We start from the raw sequence: 17305 nt of genomic DNA on the forward strand, positions 1-17305 counted from the left end.
TGAGAACTTGCATTTCTAACACATGATTGATGCTGCTGGCCTGAGGGCTAAACTCTGAGAACCACTGTTTTCATCGCCTTCTTTGTGAAGACGACTTAATGAAGGCGAGGAGGAGAGAAGTCATTCATTCAGTGTCTCTGGGCCTCACACCCAGGTCGGCTGGGCTAAGGTTACACTCCACAGGCTGAGGTAGGATCCACTCAGGACATCTTGCTAATTTAATTTCTGTAACAGAAATGGGAACTGGGTAAGGATGGCACTTTGGATTGCTTGCGGACAGAGTCAAATGAAGCAATCATTTTAGGTTCTAGTTCTTTCACAGAATTTGAGGTCTGAGAGGGGTGTTAAAAGTGCTTTGAGAAAGAATACAGTATGAGAGAGGCAACCTAAACTCTTATTCCATTTGGCTTATCAATGGAGTGAGGGATATACCTACATATGGTTCTCACAGTCAACATAACACTTGCATTGGCCAGGTCAACATTCTGTGGAACAGTGATTTTTTTTTAATTTTTTAAAATTTATTTGCTTCTTTTGAGAGAGACAGAGAGAGCGAGCTGGGCAGGGGCAGAGTGAGGGGGAGAGAGAGAATCCCAAGCAGGTTCCACACTGTCAGTGTAGAGCCCAATGTGGGGCTCGAACCCATGAACTGAGCGATCATGACCTGAGCCGAAACCAAGAGCCAGACACATAACCGACTGAATCACCCTGGAGACCCTGCAGGACAGTAATTTAAAACATAGTTTGATGTAAGTTTTGTAAAACTCATGTAGAGACTCTTCCATGGGTCCAAACCAAAAATACCAGGATCAGAAGGGACAAGTCAATAACTGAGGTAAGTTTATCCACAAGATTTTGCAGAAATCAGCCTCTCGGAGAGCTAAACCAGAAAAATGAACCTCCAGATTGCTAATTCAGTCACTGTGCATAGAGGAATCTTCCGTCTTGTGTATAAGTAAGTGAGTCTCCTTTTACTATAAACAAATAGCACTACTTAGTAATTTTTATTAATAGAGTTTCTATGTATACAAAACCACTTTCAAGTTTGATATCATATTACATAAGTGCCTTGTAAAGTAGGTAATAAATGCCCAAATTATAAGGAATGTAGAGATGCGAAGGCAGCCTTGCAAATCGGCATGAAAATAAATCAGGCCTTAGAAGGTTTTAATCACCTCTCCGCACACTAGGAGGTTCACATGGAGTAAAATAATAAAAACTGTATCATTTGCCACCTGCCTGGCACAAGTTTGAGGGTTTAGTGGGCACATGGTCAGAAGTCAGGCAAGAAGAACTTGCCACAGATTATTTTCTTAGGGAAAAAGTGGAGAGGTGAGCACAGGTCACTTTTCACCTGGAGCCATTGTGGATGGATACTAAGTGGCCTAAAACCATGCCTCTAAATTCCTTCTCTCAGCTCCACGAGAAACTTACTGACAAAGAGGATATTTCAATAGAATCCTGAGAAATATTCAGGTCAAGATTCCAAACTCCACACATGGTCGGGCTTTTAAAAGCACTGCTTATTGGTGCAGGTTCTCAGGCACAGTGCCTCTGGCTTTCCACCTTTGTTCTGATCTTCCGGGTGTAATTAGAGGAAGTGTGTGCACGTGCTCGCACACACACAACACACACACACACACGCACATACCCCTCTTCATTCGTTATTTAGTATAGGCATATATCTGGATTAGGCAAAGACTTCTTACCCTTACTTTAAGGGAATCACAGTACATAATTAATGCAAGTACTTCCTTCTTTCTTTTTTTTAAATTTTTAAATGTTTTTATTTATTTCTGAAAGAGAGAGAGACAGAGAGAGAGAGAGAGACAGAGAGAGAGAGAGAGACAGTGTGAGCAGAGGAGGGTCAGAGAACGAGGGAGACACAGAATCTGAAGCAGGCTCCAGGCTCTGAGCTGGCTGTCAGCACAGAGCCCGACGCGGGGCTCAAACCCATGAACCAGGAGACCATGACATGAGCCGACGTCAGATGCTCAACCGACTGAGCCACCCAGGTGCCCCAGCAAGCGCTTCTTTCACAGAAATTCTATGAGATTCTTGGTATCCAGCCCTTGAACGATATGTTCTGTCCACTAATTTCCTTCTTCAGACCTGCCTCTAGCCTCCCCTGGCTTTAACAGTCTTATGTATTTGTCTTGAACTGCTGGGTCCTGCCATACCTGGCTTTAAGCCCAGTAACCCTGTAATTCTTATTTTAAAAAGTCTGGCACTCATGCCCTACTTCTCGGCAAGACTTAATAGCAGTGATCTTCAGGAAGGTCTCATAATACTAGGTCATCATTATTTGGATAACATATGCTATTAGGAATTATCACAAATAATGGAAACTAAACTACACTTGTAAAAATGAAGAAGCAAAGTACACGCCGTGGTGTGGCCGTCTGGAATGCTTCTCCCAGGCACAGGGGTGAATTAGTTAAGGGTTAAATGAGTGTAATGAGAAACCTATAGTCAAAGTTTCACTTGTGTGTTGCAAGTGATCGTTTGGGTTTGTTGAACTTTGCTTTGGTTTTTATCCACTGATACTTAATATAATAGTATGACATTTTAAATAGATGATATCTTTTTTTTAAAATTTTTAACGTTTTATTTATTTCTGAGAGAGACAGCATGAGCAGGGGAGGGTCAGAGAGAGGGAGACTCAGAATCTGAAACAGGCTCCAGGCTCTGAGCTGTCAGCACAGAGCCCGACGTGGGGCTCGAACCCACGTGAGATCATGACCTGAGCCGAAGTCAGACGCTAACTGACTGAGCCACCCAGGCACTCCAGGGGATATCTTAATAATCTGCACCCAAAGGCATAACACTCTGGCCAGTGGACATTATCCAATTTCCTGAGAATAATAGAATAGTGGGTGGCAGCGGTGCGAAAAGGAAATCTGAGTAATTGTGAGAAAAAAACCCCCAGATTTCTGAACTATAAGACGAGAAGCATCAGAATGCGGCCATGGGACAACAAGTTTCACAATAATATTAATCATGGCCGCCGCCCATTGAGTGCTACCCAAGGGCCATTTTGTTGTTAAGGAAACAGAGGTATGAAATAGACGACTTGTCTGAGGTCACATAGTCATTGGTGGAGCTGAGGTGTGAACACAGGTCTGAACCTGAAGTTTTGTGGTTAGTCAACAGCGCTGTACTCTCTCTCCATAGGAAAATGAGAATCCAGGCTCTGGAAGGCTGGGGGCTCTGTGTAGCGGTGGCCGTGCTGCCCCTGTCTTCTGCTACAGGTTTGGCCAATGTCCTGACCCTCCTGGCCATACAAAAGTGCAGCCAGGGACTCAACGCTCTGTGTGTCAGCAAAGGAGTTTGAGAGGTTTTCCAGTTTTTTCTTGGAGAATCTCCTTGCTGCTGCCCTACCAATTTGAAAGATGAGATCTCCACTGGCTAGGGCTGGCCCTCAATTAAGCATTAGAGAAAAGAGAGACATGCCACTCTAGGCCACCGCTGCCTGTCAAACAGGCTTAGTCGCCCTATAAAGGCTTGTGGTGAAAATGGGCTAATGCTCTGATGGCATTACTAGGCTCGGGACAGGGTTCGCGGAAGTGATCTCTGTCCTCATCAACCAAAGAAAGAACAGAAAGGAGTTTTAGTTTGTTCAAATTCCCGCTGTCCCCAAAGCTGTATCTCAAACACATTTACATGGAGGGCTGGGACCTGCCTTGTCAAAATACAGGGTTACTCAAGCCCTGAGGTGATGCTCAAACCAGACTTCTTTGGGGAGAGGCTGGTAGAGAATGCGGAATAAGACTAACCTCAGGTGCTCCCTCCAGCCCCGCACATCCCCTGCTCACTGCTGAGGAGACCTGAAAACATGGTGCCGATTTCCACCTGCTAGGCTCCCGGTGTGGGGCAGGGTATTACAGTAGACCCTGGGGGCTTCCTTTCTTCTTTGAAATAACACAGAAAGTTATGTAATAACTACGTACTCTCAGGAGCACTCTGGCCCTGCCCAACATTACCTGGTCAAGATAGCATGATGCACTCTGGCTGAGGCAGCATCAGGCATAACGGGTCAGTGCCCCCCAGGTTCCCACTTTTGGGAATGCCTGCCTCCCGACACTGGCTGCTTCCATGCCTTCATTTCCAGACTCCAGGACGTCTTACGGATGCCTTACAGGTAGAGCTAATGCTAACTCAAGGAAGGCTGCTTGCCTTCTCCTACAAAATTCCCAGCACCTTCTCCCGCTCCAGGCACCTTCAGGAGTGCTTACCATTCTCTTTGCACTGATTTGCCATCAATCCTGCCATTTGACAGAAGCATCTTTTTTTGCCTTTTATGAATTACGTCATCCTTCTCCTGTCCTACCTGTCCTTAGATACCTTGTCACCCATCACCAGCCTGCCCCCGTCAATGGCACCAAAGGCGTCCCTCTTTGACTAGCCCTTGGATTGTGTTCCTGCCTCCTCAGAACCTGCTAGAAGACTTTTATTTTCTACTCTCAGCAAGTGATGCTTATGATCCCAGGCCCTTCACTCAAGCTGGTGATCATTACTCACCCATTGCTTGCTTTTTTCTCTCATCTGTTAGTACCGAACAACCTACATTCATGAAATCCCATTCTTTATTTTAAAAACAGTTAATAAATAAATAAATAAATAGGATAAGAAATAGCTCTTTCCTGTAGCAGAATTCTGATTAATAAATGAGGGAGGAATGATGGAAGTAGAAAATTACCATTTGGCAAACTCCACAGTAATGCTTGTTGTAGGTAAGAATCAAGGGTGGATGATAAAATTAATGGGCAAAAGTATAATGAGCAACAGGATATTTGCACGATCTCTAAGTATTTTCCCATAAGAAACCCATTCATTACGAAGGGAAAATGGGAACCTTTCTGTGGAGAAACTGTCAGGTCTCACCAGAACCAATGATGGAAATGATCACCACCCAGGATGAGACATAGTGACGTCATGTGCTTGACAAGAGCCCAACAGCGCTCCTGTGGAATTCTTGCTGAAAAAGGACACAATATAAATCTAATCAAGAGGATACGTGAGAAAGATTCCAATTAAGGAATAGTCTAGAAAATAATGAGGCAGTACTCTTCAAAAGTGTCCAGGTCATGAAAGGCAAAGAAAGACTGAGGAACAGACTCAGATTACAGGTGAGTAAGGAAACATGATAACTAAATACAATGTATGATCCTGTATTGTATCCTAGGACAGACAGACAATGGCTGTTAATGGGACAGTTGGTGAAATCTGAATGTCTGTAGACCAGTTACTAGTATGGGAACCATGTTAACTTTCTGGTTTTGATCATTGTTCTGTGGTTATGTAGGATGTTAATCCACGAAGATGAGTGAATATATACAATGGACTATTACTCAACCATCCCAGAGAATGAAATCTTGCCATTTGCAATGACGTGGATGGAGCTAGAATGTATTATGCTAAGCAAAAGAGGTCAGTCAAAGACAACTACCGTAGGATTTCACTCACTGTGGAATTGAAGAAACAAAACAGAGGACCTTAGGGGAAAGAAAAAAAGAGAGAGGCAAGCCATAAGAAAGACTCTTAACTCTAGAGAACAAACCGAGGGTTACTGGAAAGAGGTGGATGGGAGAATGGTCCGGAAGGGTGATGGGGATTAAGGAGAGCACTGTTGTGATGAGCACTGGGTGTTCTCTGTAAGTGAGGAATCATTAAATTCTATTCCTGACACCAACATTACACTGTATGTTAACGAACTAGAATTTAAGTAAAAACTGGAAACATGAACACAAAATTTTTGAAGAAAGATTTAGTGAAAGATATACAGGAATTGTTTTCTGCTGTATTTGCAACTGTTTTTGGAAGCCAGAAATTACTGAAAATTAAAGGTTAAACATTTCTAAAACTTACTCTAACAACCAAGTCAAGTGTGATTTCCCTAAAACCTGCTATATAAACTTTAGACAGTCAGATCACATGCACAACCACTGTGGCAGAGTGTACATTCAGGCTTGCTAGCGAGTGAAGAGCTATTAGTCCGACAGACATTTACTGAGCACCTACTATGCCCCAGTACTTACATTTGATACTGAGACATCAGGGTTGAGTGCATTCAGTTACGCTTATATGCCCTGTTTCCGTGCTTATATGGAAAACTCCTAGAAGATTAAATGAGTATTTCTTTGTATGTTTCCGCAAGATGCCTAGAACAGTGCCATGTATATAGGAGCTCCTTGGTAAAGACATATTCAATAATTTGATGACTGTTTCTGTCATTCCTTTCATAAACATGGATGGGTGGTTACCAAACAGTCCCACTGCCCATCTAAAGGCAGGCTCTACCCTGCCATCTTTCTTGTATCAAGTTGTCTCTGTTTGCCTCCGTAAGCCTCAAGTTTCAGCCGTGTTTCCGCCAGTCTCGTCTCTTTGCTCTCTCCTTCTGCTGGTAGCTCCGTGGGGGCACATCTGTCCCTGCCACACCGGGGGCTGCGGGAACACCGAGGAAAAGAGTTGCTGCAACTGGTGGCAAATCGCTTGACCCTGTGCCTCCTTTGCTCAGCCCTTAAAATGGGCATCCTGATAAAGATTTGTCAAGGGCTGTGACATCCTTCTTTCCCACGTCGAAGTGCAAATTATCCCTCATTAAGAGTGACGATAAGCAGAGCTACTTGAGTGAGTCTGCTCCTGGGGAGAGGCAAGCCTGTTTTGACGGTTCAGGCAGAGAAAGCTGCTTGTGCTTGAGATGCTTTTAGTCACGCTTTCCCCTGGGTAAATCATAGCTGGCAAAAGGCTTGTTTGTTCCTAGGAAAATGTATCCAGAAAGTAAACAAAATCATATCCCAGATCCCTACCTTGGCAACTACTCTCTTTCAAAGGATCAAAATCATCAGGATACATTGAGTATATTATACATATGCCTCTAGCAATTTTATGGTAGTCTGAAAAACATAAACAGGAATAAAGATTAGTTATTTTTGAACAACGCCGGAATAAATTTGTCATCTTACATATTCAATTGCAAAGAAAAGATGTGCCATTCTAAGGGCATTTTGGGCGAAGAGGCCAGTACCCCCTCTCGCCTTTCTTTTGTAATGCTGAGTTTGCCCCTGCGATGAAGTGTGCTGTCTGCAGGAAAGCCAGTCTGTTTATTGCACACCTGCACCCCTCAAGCCATAATTCTCGATGGCATTTTAGTGCCTCTGTTATTGTCTACACTGAGGGCTCAGCGTGCAAATATAAATCTGGTACTTCATGTGGGATGGTTTTATAGAAGGGCCCTGAAGTTGGCAGCTTAGGAATAGTTAACTAGTAGTGCCTTAACCAAGAGATTGGTATAGAATTGCACATCCTAAGCAAACACAGGCGAGGGTTTGGAATGAAGAAGGGTGCCCATTTCAGGACAGCTTGTCAACCACCGTGCTCAGGGACACTGCAGCAGGACATGTATGGGGACTAAAACCGGCCAGAAGACACAGGCAAGCATGCGTAAAACGACCGTGCTGTTGCCGTGTGCCAGAATTCAGAGCAGGCAGGGGCATGTTACTGCTGGGGGAAGGCTATCCGTAACCATTCGGAATACACATTCAAAGATGAGTATTTCAGGAGAGGTAACAGAAAAGGGAAAATCCAAAGATTTTGTTACTCAGGCAGGGCACAGAGAGAGGATTCCCTAAGGACTGGAAACTAAATAGAAATATGCATGCTGTGGCTGCCGATAATAGAGACTCAGGCTGGGAGAGTGGGCTAGCGAGTTTAGAGATACAGCATTCAGCATATTCAGTATGGACAAGAGTGATAGAAAAATAATCTGTTTAACACCCCGGGTGGAGGCCGAGATGCTACAGATGCAGCCAGATACAGGATCAGCGGCATCCTTCATCTTGTGGCAGGAGTGTGGACTATCCCTCAAACGTGTTAAATTGATGGAGACAGACCAGCTAAGGATGCATATTTAAGAAACGAATAAAAGAGAATCTCCTTAAGTAACTGTAAAAAAACATCCGGATCTAGCGTCAGATACATATGCCCAGTAGAATGCTGGCTCCAAATATTTTGTTCCTGTGAATAACTCCTTAAAATTCAGCTAAGCTGGCACTATTTTAGCATAATTCAGTCACCCACCCACCCTCCGACCAATCGACCGATAGGTGGACGGCTAAGCAGCTTTTGAACATGAACCTGAAATATCCTATATAGGGTGGACGCAGGAGTTTAAGTTGACTGAAAATAAACATGGTTCTGTCGGGGACAGATTGTATATGACGCCATCTGGTCAGATATAAGAAACTCACTTGAAGAATTAAAGGTCGCTTTAAAAGGTCTCATGGGAAATGGAGAGTTGAACTTTTTCTTTCTGTTAATAAAGCTTGATAATGCTATCATTTGTACGTTGAGCAGATCCTGGAACTTTCAACTGGAAAATCTGACAGCTAAGTGTGGAACCCAAACTGGTTTCCTTGCAGAGGTGGGGCGGGTGGGGGGAACCACCCTACTTCCGGCATTGGACTCCAGCACTCCCTCGCCGTCTGGCTGTGGAGTATTTGGGGCATTTCTCTGCATCTCAAGTGCCTAGTCTCCATTGGCAAATCGAAGAAAACGCCAGCGGACCGTCCCACCTCCTCATGGTATGAAAGCCAAAGTGCAAGCACATCTGTAGAAGACGCACTTTGTAAATTGCAAAACACTGTACGAATGAAGGGCTTCCATGAAAACACCGTTTGGTTGACAGGAAACACGTAGCTTCAGATAGATGTTGAAGAAGGACTACAGTGGTTCTGGAAGTCTCTACAACAACAGTGATTAAGAACCAACCTACATACAAAGTAACCTTCACGGTGCGTGCGCCCAGCATTATACAGGAAGCCCACGGGAGGGGGACATAACTGACCAGAAAACTTTAGAGAAGAGAATAAATGGTTTAAAATTTATTTTTATGTCTTTAACACCTGAAAACTTAATCTGCATCATTAATAGCCTGCCTTCCTTTCACATTGTCTATGAGATACTTGAGTCTCCTTAACAGACTCTTCATTCTACACGATGGGAAGTCGGAAAGTCGCCACAGTTGATTCTTTCAGTTGAGTTGATTCCAACTTCTCCAGAGAGGGAAAGGATGACTTTTTAAGAAGCTCAGTCTTTAGTCCCTCAGGGCGGTGACATTACTTAATGCTCCACCAGTCAATGTGCAGTGGAGAAATTTCCCGAAGCAGTGTTTGCTCAGGTTCCAAAGATTCATTTGTACTTTTCTAGTCTGGTAATTAAATTGCAAAGATCCCTTCTGTCCCAAGGATGCTTCTTGACATTCAGAAAGTGATTATAAAAAAAAATTTGGTTAGTAGCTCTGGGGTTGTATAGAAGGTTCAATTGGTTAGAAGCCGTATGGATTTTGCTGTTTTCATTCTCACCGAGTTCTTTTTGCTGGAGTGGTGTAATTAGAAGAAACCCAATCTTTAACATAGTAGAATAACACACAGAGAGCCGGGGTCTAGCTTGAGGACACAAATTCTTCCAAACAGACCTTCCAGACAAGGACCACTGTGATAGGTATCCACGGATAAAAGGCTAAATTTTGGCCCTATTTCTATACCATAAAATCAAGTGGAAAAAAAAAAAACCACGAGAGGCAGATGCGTAGGAATCATTTCGCTAACACTAGTGAAAGGACAGTCGTCATACTGGTACTTCATCAACTGTANACTTCCGGACAAGGACCACTGTGATAGGTATCCACGGATAAAAGGCTAAATTTTGGCCCTATTTCTATACCATAAAATCAAGTGGAAAAAAAAAAAACCACGAGAGGCAGATGCGTAGGAATCATTTCGCTAACACTAGTGAAAGGACAGTCGTCATACTGGTACTTCATCAACTGTAAGAACTGATATTCCAACATAAACTAAGAGTTAACAGTTGATAGACGTATCTACATTTACATAACACCTCGTGGTTTATAAGGTGATCTCACATCGCTGAACGGATTCTCATGCTGGAGGAGGACAGTCCTGGGAGGACTCACGTAGACTCAAAATCTACTTCTCCCACTACATAGCTGCACGGCATGAGTAAGACATTTAACATTTCTGAGCTTCAGTTTCCTCATCTGTGAGAAGGTGACAATATTAGCCTTGGATGTCATCTTGTGGCCTAATGTTTCTAATACCCCTAGAACAGGTGTAGGTGTTAATTTTCCTCTCCCTATGTGAAACTTGATGAGTTTAAAATTTTTTTAACATTTATTCATTTTTGAGAGAGAGACAGAGTGTGAGTGGGGGAGGTGCAGAGAGAGAGGGAGACACAGAATCTGAAACAGGCTGCAGCCTCTGAGCCGTCAGCACAGAGCCCGACGCGGAGCTGGAACCCACAAACCGTGAGATCATGACCTCAGCCAAAGTCGGACGCTCAACCGACTGAGCCACCTAGGTGCCCCCGAAACTTGATGAGTTTAGACAGCCTTTGGGAGCTGAACTTGAAAGAATCAATGGGCAAAACTCTACTGGGAATTTTGTCGGTTCCAGTGACCAAACAGACAGTAGAGCCCCAAAACAAAGCATACAGTTAGCACTCGGTACCAAATTATGAATGGCTTTTTCTCTCTTCCAGCAATGCACTAATGGCAGACATTAATTTTAATGAATGCAGTGTAAGCTCACTCGGGAAGGGTCTGTAATCCAAAGCTTGATCAGTGGCTGGAGCCAGTCGGTGCTCCATAAACGTTTGTTGAACACATGAATGAATAAATGTCTCCCAACTCCTGGTGTCTTTTCTCCTCTCTACTCTTTTCATCCAGTTCTGGACATTTCTATAATTTACACCCAGACCTTAAAATTTTTTTTTCACGGTTTTTTTTTCACTTCTTGCAAGAAGTTGAGAGAGCTCCCTCACCTAGACTAACCATGAACTGGTTGGCTATTTAATTTTTTGTAGCTGCGCTCAGTGCAGAACAACTATTCTCTACAAATGAGTGTTCTGCTTGGTCCCCTGTCCTTGGAAGCTTCAGTGTATGAAGCTCCCTCTGTAGAGTTTCCGGCATGATTCGATGGACTCCCTCCTTCCTCTGGGTAATGCCATAGACACAGTCCTTCCTTGATGGAGACCTGGTCCAGGTGCTTGCTGAGTAGACCAGCTTTTGATTCAGAAGTGTTTCCCCAAGAGAAGTATTTGGGCTTGTTTTCTCAGCTAACTCTAACTAACAGTTACACTAGAAGTGGTAGCTCCTTTAATGCCACTTCTTGTTTCCCAAGGTTCAATTTTTTTTTTTTAATCGAGGGAAAGTAATATTTGTATGTCACATGTTCTCATGTGCCTGGTTGTTTTTGACATGTGCTCTAGGGACGGACGGAGCTGGGGGCGGGGCGGGGTGGCGTGGGGAAGGACACTAGTAAAGGAATTAAGCCTTAGAGCAACCTCTTTCATTGATTGCTACCCAATATCCAACCAGAAGAAATGACCATTTAAACAATAAAACATAATTCCAAAAACTCAAGAACCTGTAGAGTGATAATAGGAAATCTTCAGTTTTTCAGTGCTGATTAGCATGTGCTTTAGTAAGGTAAGATTTCACTATAATTCACTAGATGTCAGAAAGACGGAGGAACATAATCCTGGGCTTTTGCCACATCATATAACACAGGACAGACTGATAGTATTTTAAAGGGGTTTTGCCATTTATTATTTCATTTACATATATTGTCATAGGTCTGCATTTACAGGTGTGGCTGCCTTGCACGCATTTTCAGAGTGAGAAAATGCAAAGCTGATGGCCCAGCCTGTTGACATTCTACCTTCCTGTCTGTGAAAGGGTTCCTTTAAAAATCAACAACTAAAAAACCAATTGGCCCTGGCATTTTTAGAGCAAATATCAGAACAAGGGTCGCTTTTTCTTTTCTTTTCTTTTCCCTTTGAGGTTTGCATATGATTCAATATTTTAAAATTGGCAAAGGCGCTGCCTCATAGATGCATTGATACCACGGCCTTTGGAATTTTGGAAGAAAGCAAGCAGAAGGAAACTTTTTCCTAAAATGTCGGCTTGCGAAATGGGAATCAATGCGTAGGCAAAAGATACTCTACATAAAACCCCACCAGAATTCTCAGCGTTATGATCAGTTAAGGATAACAATTTTAAATATATTTAAAAGGTCCTAATTCATCTTAAGGCCTGTACCTAGTAATTGATCATTTGTAGAATCACTGTCTTTAACCCATCATTGCCAGTATAGTGCAGATGAACTCTAAGGAAGTTATTATAGCCAGTTGGAAAGAAATGCATGCATTTAAAATACACTAAGCACTGCTATGCAGCGGTCACTGCCTTCGACGAAATAAAATGCTTTTAGAAACTGCCTGAACCGTGACTGGGGTTCTGCCTAGCACGGTGTCTGATACTCCATAAATATCTAGTGAATGAAATAAGTCTTTGCTAATCCTGATTTAAAAAACAAAAATAAAGAAGAGAGTAAAGCCTACAGAGTTGTTACACCTCTGAGCGAGCGGAAATCCACAGAGTGAACGAAAGGGTCTGCATCTGGGGCCCTGACCGCGCTGCAGGCTGAAGAGGCTGGTACTGAAGGTCGAAGAGGCGGAACGCACCGAGCAAGCAGGTTACCCCGTGGCCTGCTCAGCGCCGCGGCTGACCTGAAATAACACCCATCAGCTCAAGTTCAGAATTTGTGAGCAAGGGCTGGGCGCAGGATAGAATTTCAACCTCAGTTTTGGCCGGCACAGCTGACTTTTGTACATTCCACTCCGGGACTCCTCCCCGAGCCCCGAGCTCTGTGCAGACTCTTAAGTTACCCGGAGTTGGAGCCAAAGGGTGTTTCAGACGGGGCTGCAATGATGCCCTTGCTCAGGCGCTCTCAGTTCCCTTTCTCTTCTCCCGCGCTCCCTCCTTCCCCGGGGAAGGGAGATGCTGCGGAGGAGATGCTAGGGTGACGCTGTGCGTCGGTGGCTGCCGAGCCCCGAGCCCAGGTTTGAGGACGCCCGGGTGCCCGGCCGCGNGATCTAACCCCGCTCCCCAGCTCGCTTCTGCTTTCAGACGGCGGCCCCCTCTTCGTGGCGCCCCCCCCAAAGGGCTCGGGACCCCCCCATTCCCGTGAGAGGCCCCGCGGTGCTGGGGGAGGACGGAAGGGGGAGCCAGGGACCGTGCCCAAACCCCGCAGGGGAACCAGGGTGGAGGTGAGGATGGGGAATCGGGGCCTGCAAAGTCCCCCTNACCATCAAATCGCCCGAGCAAAACCCTCTCTCCAATTTGATATTTTTGAAATGTCATGAAAGCTGCATTGCAGTAAGATTGCTGCTCCCTTAAATGGGCCAATAATTTCCAGCTCTCTCCCGCAAATTCCGCCGACCGAGGATTTCCATGTAAAGCAATTCAAATAAGTAAAAACCACTTTATTGCTGTTCGAAAATTCGCATGCATTTATTCTGCTTAAAATTTGATATAGGGCATTTTTTTTTGTATTCTCATTTATCGCTTGCCAAGAAATAATTAAGAATAGGAGCTCGAAGATTAATTTTAAATAAAAAATCTTCTCAAATGAAAATGTCAGGTCATAAAAATTCCTTTTAAATCATAACAGCATATAAATCTTTGAAATTAACCATGTAATTACAATGTCTATCAACTTTTACCTTGAGCTTTGAGCCTCTCTTTTTAATCTTCCATTCTTTTTTAATGAATAGCTATTTTGAAATTAAAAAGTACTGTTCATTACACATGCCCCACTATAATAGGGTTTTTATCATATTTGCTCTATGTAAAAATACTTGCTACTTTGTAATTATTCACACGCCGATCCTTTCCTATATTGAGTAGAAAATAAAAAATGAAATAGAAGTCAAAGGTGCTTTAGAGCTGAATGATTTACACAATTCATTAAGGACGGTGATTTTTCAGTTAGCATCAGATTAAATGGTTACTTACTCTCAAATAGCCCTTGGGGAGTTGAATTGCTGGGTAGCAAACAGATTAAAGTTTGCATTGAAAGAAAAATTGAATTCAGAGGTAATCAATAGCATAATAGGGGCAGTGAGTGGTGCCTGCTGCCTGAAATGAAATTACCATATTTTTAATCTTAATTTTCCACTCTGTTTATCTGACAGTGTGGATGTGCAATCCAAACAGATAATGAGAGAGTGGGATATTGACACTGCTGTCCTCTGGAGTGCTTGTTTTCAGTGATTAAATGCTGTGATCTGTGATTACTTTGTGCAAGGATGTCGGGGCTGCTGGCCAGAACCAGGGGGAGGGCTCTCAGCAGCTGTAGCTCCCGGCTCTCCCAGGTCCTAATGTCTGAAATCATTTTCCACTGGCGACATTGAAAAATAAAGATTACCTATTTATGTATCTACTTCGGCTGCACAAATTACAATAATTAATCCCATTATTGTTGTTGTCCTGACTCAAAAATGTTTAATTAGATCAATACGTAGTGAACCTTCTCTGTGAGTTTTGTATTCATGAGCCAACCAACTTGCTTCTCAGAAGAAGATGGGAGTTAGAAATGAAACACGCTGGAAAACTTTGAAGGGAAACTGTATTATCGTTAGTGAAGCGGTAGAGAGAAGAAAACTGGGGGCATCGTCACAGACATCCAGCCCCAGGGGCTGCAATTATATAACAAGCTGTGATAATTTTTAAAAATGCAAATAGTCTTCTCTGGGTGTTGGGAGAAAGTCCTCTTGTACATTCAATTAAATTAATACCTCTAGCCAAATAGTAGAGATACCCGATCACAAAAATGTTAAGTTATATAAAACCCACATTCTCTAACTGTATTATCTTTTGATGTCGAAATGCATCTTGTAGTGAGTGTAGTTCTGTGCAATACCCCACACTGAAAGCGTTACTCCATTTTTGCAATGAGGAAATTTACAAGGCTTCACATTAGACAACATATTATGGATGCATCATTTGAATTTGAATTCACTTAATCCTGCTGTGGGAATAGATTTACAATAGGTGATGACTATCTACCATCTACACCAACTACGTGCAATGTATAGGCTGCTTCTGCCTCCGCTGGGTAAAGCCTGCGTGTGTTTGGAGAATCTGGTAATTATGCACAGCTAATTAATTTATCCTCCCTTTATACATATGTGGACACAAATAAAAAGACATGAAGAGAAAGAGTGACGGGCGGCACCGGCTATCTGATAATAGATTATTACACAGCATTTACTTCTCCAAATTAGAGAGCAGTCACAACAAAAAGTGATAGTGTCATGCCTCATTCAATCATTCCTTAACTCCGGGTGATGTACTGTCTTTAATCCTTAATGCACATAACTTTATTTTTTTTCCTCAGGCATTTCTGAGCTGTACAACACTCTGGTAGGCTCATCCTCAGAAATGAAGAATGCAAAATAACTGGAACGAAGGTGAATGAGCGCCACGGCTGGCTGTGAATTCAAGTTTGTTGCCTCCCTGATCCTTATCCCTCACAAAAATCCCCTTCTCCCAAGGAGCAGGTGGTAAAGATTGGAAAATTTTAATAAATTAGTATTTTAACCCTCGAGTGGCCACAGGCAACTCTGCGCTTGCTTGTAGCAGGTATTCATTCACTGGGGGAAATCATCTGGGGATCTGTCCATGCTCACTGGTACTGACCAAGGACTGTTGCTGAGGGTCAGCTCCAAAGCACAGACTAAAGAAATACCATCCTTTATAAGAATCTGCAATGAGAATTGCACATCTCGGTTTTACTGCTTGCTCTAGATATGCTATATGCTGTGGTATTTTGTAAGTCGCTCTAGAGAAAGGTGACATTAGATCCACACAATAAATGAATATAGTTGAATCCCAGTGAATCTATATAGCCGTGCTGGAACGAGCTTCAAATTTTTGCTTACAGTCTTTTAAAAAAAACCACAAAAAGATGTATCAAGCAGATTAACAGTTTGGACTGATTCTTTTACATAGAGTTTTAGTACCATTTTGACAATTTATTCAGTATTCAGAAAAATCCATAAACTTGAATATAAACTACATACAGGCCTATCTTCATTACAACAAACTCATCCAATTTTTTGATAACGTGTATTGTGTCCTTTAAAAAATTTTTATCAATACTTAACCATGCTGATTCTTATAGCAATGGAACAAGGCTGATACATATCCATTGACATGGAAAGTAGTCAAAGTGCTATTTGAACTTTTTTCCCTATCTCTTGACTACCTCTATAATCCAACTGAAACCTAGGTTTTCTAAGGATACAAAAGCTTTCCTCTACCCCTATACCTGCAGTCACCATTGGAAGTTTATTGAGCTTTAGCGCACACAAAGAGAGTGAGAAAATCCAAACCAATCTCGTTCCTTTCACTTTCTAAATCCTGACATGGTCCATCACCTTTTCAAAATAGTGAGCTGGCCTTCCCCAAAAAGGAGAAAGGAAACAAAATCTAATGGAAAACAATAGCAGAAGGAGAATCTAATCTTTAAATAAGGAGACATGTTTCTGAAGGCTTAAGAAGGGTGAGTTTCACACTGATGTCACCTTCTTCTGAAAAATGGGAGCTCTCCAGGAGGTGAAGGGGGAAATATTAATGCCATTAATCCATTGTCCCTGAATTCCCCCTAAACAGATGGGATTTGAGGGAAGGCTCTAGGTCACAAGAAGTGGAAGTATTCATGGAAAACAAATGGTTTGCTCCTGATTGGCGTCTAGTTCGTTCAACCATTAACGAGCTAGTCCTGGGAAACCTAAATGTTCCAATGAACCACGCACACAAACGAGTAGCTGTTTCTTCCCGTAGGTGACCCAGCCTTCCTTCTGAGGTTAGCTCCTTAGGACCCAGAGAAAAAAGAAAACGTACTTGTCACAAACGCTGCCAAGGAGAGTCCTTTCTGGGGACACCACTGGGTTGACTATGTCCCCTGTGCATTCGGTTTTAAGGAAACAAACCCCAGAATGGGTGTCGTTAATGAATGGCGTCTTTACTGGACCCGCCATGACACCACCAAATATTTTCATGATTTTTTTTCCCACCCGTAGAAACCAGAGATCTTTTGATTTACTTTGGAAGCTGTACTTCCTTGTGGCAAGAGGCACAATCTTGTCAGCAAGAATTGAAAAAATAAAGCTACCAGTGATGCAAAAGGGGGTGGTGACAATTTCTGTAGAGTGAAGGGGAGGAAGAGGCAACGAGCTTCACGAAACCTGCTTGGGGACTCATGTGGCCTATTTACTACTCTGCTTCCAGTCTAGCACAGTGCCTGACACGTGGTGGACATCAATGACCTGCCCAGTGGATGAATATACGTGAAGAGCAAAAGTTTGAGAACTGTCAGATTTGATGTTAAGTAATGTTAGTGATCCAGACCTCAAATGCATACGTTATCGTCAAAGGCCA

General features: G+C 43.0%; 1 long non-coding RNA gene across 1 annotated transcript in view; it reads left to right on the forward strand.

Moving 5' to 3' along the window:
* The window catches only part of LOC144244772 (uncharacterized), a 36400-nt gene extending 21024 nt beyond the window's left edge, over nucleotides 1–15376 (forward strand). Inside the window, exon 4 of the long non-coding RNA XR_013339061.1 lies at nucleotides 15261–15376. This is a non-coding gene — a long non-coding RNA (uncharacterized LOC144244772). The remainder of the gene's footprint in view (nucleotides 1–15260) is intronic.
* The last annotated feature ends 1929 nt before the right edge of the window (nucleotides 15377–17305 follow it).

This window comes from Crocuta crocuta, unplaced genomic scaffold (assembly GCF_008692635.1).
Source record: "Crocuta crocuta isolate KB4526 unplaced genomic scaffold, BGI_CrCroc_1.0 scaffold188, whole genome shotgun sequence".
Taxonomy (NCBI): domain Eukaryota; kingdom Metazoa; phylum Chordata; class Mammalia; order Carnivora; family Hyaenidae; genus Crocuta; species Crocuta crocuta.